Below are 1,920 nucleotides of genomic sequence, written 5' to 3'. Positions count from 1 at the left end.
GGCTCTAAGTCAAACCTTCTAAGCGACTCTCCAGGGTCGAGGGAGATCCGCTTGATGGGCATCATCGTCATAGAACTTCGTGATCTGGTTTTCCGTGCCACTTGACTACGTACTCGTGTGTCCTGTCGAGCTGACGCGACTGGATCAGCTGCTCGACAATAAAGAGTTCTTCTCCAGACTCATCGAGGATGATCGAAATGGTCGGTTCATGAACTCGATTGGACTATCTTTGCTCATCGTAAGTTGATCAACGTTGAAGTCATTGTGCAATGCTCTGCTCATAGTGTGATACTTGCCTCTTTGAACAAGTCGTACTCTTCCCTGCCCCAAAGTTTGTAGGTGTGAACGGCGAGCCTATGATACCACGTCACAATGGATCTGAACGTCTCATATCAGGATCTCTTTCGTCAACACTCTTGGCAGATTGTTCGTACGGCCTCTTCCCAATCAATGCGTTGTCATGCAGTACTGCAACGACACCGGGATAGTTGATGAATTCAATATATTTGTCGTTCATTGTTGACCGTGGCATGTTGTACAGTGCTGGACAGTGAAGACAGGTACGCATGATTTTCCAACACAAAATTCCTTCGACGCACTGACTGGCCTGAGTAAAGCTGTCTTCACACAGCAGCAATTGATGTGATCTTATTGGAACCTTCAGAGTTCACAAACATGGAATGCTGCTCGAGATATCTGCACTTTTGTAAATTCTACAAAATGAAAGCTGGCCATTGAGAAAGGTATACTTTTGCAATTTGACAAACAAGAGCAAGTATGAAGGCAAAATGAGCTACGTTATACTTTAATACTTCGTACACGAGCCCTTGACCTGCAAAACAGCAATGCAACGCGATTTCATCGATGCCACAAGCTTCAGAAGCAGATCGGAGTCGATGGCATTCCACTGCCGCAAAATTTCGAGTTTGAGCTCATCTACGGTCTCAAATTAACGCCCGCTGGCATAAACCTTCCGCACCAGGTATCCCCAGACGTTTTCGATCGGATTCAGATCCGGCTAAAGCGAAGGCCGGCTCAAAAGTGGAATTTCGTGCTCGACAAAAAAGGACTTGGTCTCGTTGCTGGCATTGTCTTGTTGAAAAACAAAACCTTCAGGGTGGTTGGCGTGGGCAAAGGGCAGGAGATAGTCCGCAATAGTATCACAGTAGGCATAGGAGTTCTGGCGTCCTTGCAGGAAGGCAACTTCGGTCAACCCCTTGCTTGAAAAACCGGCCCAAATCATGACGCTCCCCCCACCGTTTTGACGGCTCAGGAAGGTCTGTTCTTCCTTCCGGAGGTCATGCCAGTAGTGCTGGAGGCCGTCTGGCCCATCCTGGTTAAATTTCTTCTCATCCGAGACGATGATACGGTCCTAAGCGTGGCCAAGGTCCACGTGCGCCATTGTCCACTCGACACGTGCTTCCTTGTGTCGGTGCGTCAGTCGAGGGCTTGCCTTTCGTTTCTTGTACTTGAGGAAAGACGATGCAGAAAGGATACGGCGTATCGTACGAGCAGAACCATTAAGATTAAGGTCGTGTTTAAACTTACTTGAGCTCGATTTGCCTTCGGACGCGACCCGAAAGACTCGTCGACGCTCGCGTACGTCCAATTTGGGCTTACTTCCAGGTCGCTTTTTTGCTGCGTACGTCTTGGGGGACTTAAGGAAGTTCCAAATCGCCCCCTTCGACTCAAGCAACTCTCTGGAAATGCGTCGGATCGACCAATTGGCCTTGTGAAATGCCAAGATGAAACACACCAGTTTTACTGTAGATGCCCATTTGGCGGCAGCCATCTACAACCAAAACTGGCTGGCACAACTGGCCTGCACTAGCGAAGCAGCCAGGAGCGTAGATGCAGCGGTTGAACTCTCCATCCACGTTTGTTTCAAAGTTGTAAACACTCCCTAAAGTATTTGTGTGG

Source organism: Aphanomyces invadans (assembly GCF_000520115.1).
Source record: "Aphanomyces invadans strain NJM9701 unplaced genomic scaffold supercont1.34, whole genome shotgun sequence".
Taxonomy (NCBI): Eukaryota; Oomycota; class Saprolegniomycetes; order Saprolegniales; family Verrucalvaceae; genus Aphanomyces; species Aphanomyces invadans.
This window is presented reverse-complemented; position numbering follows the sequence as displayed.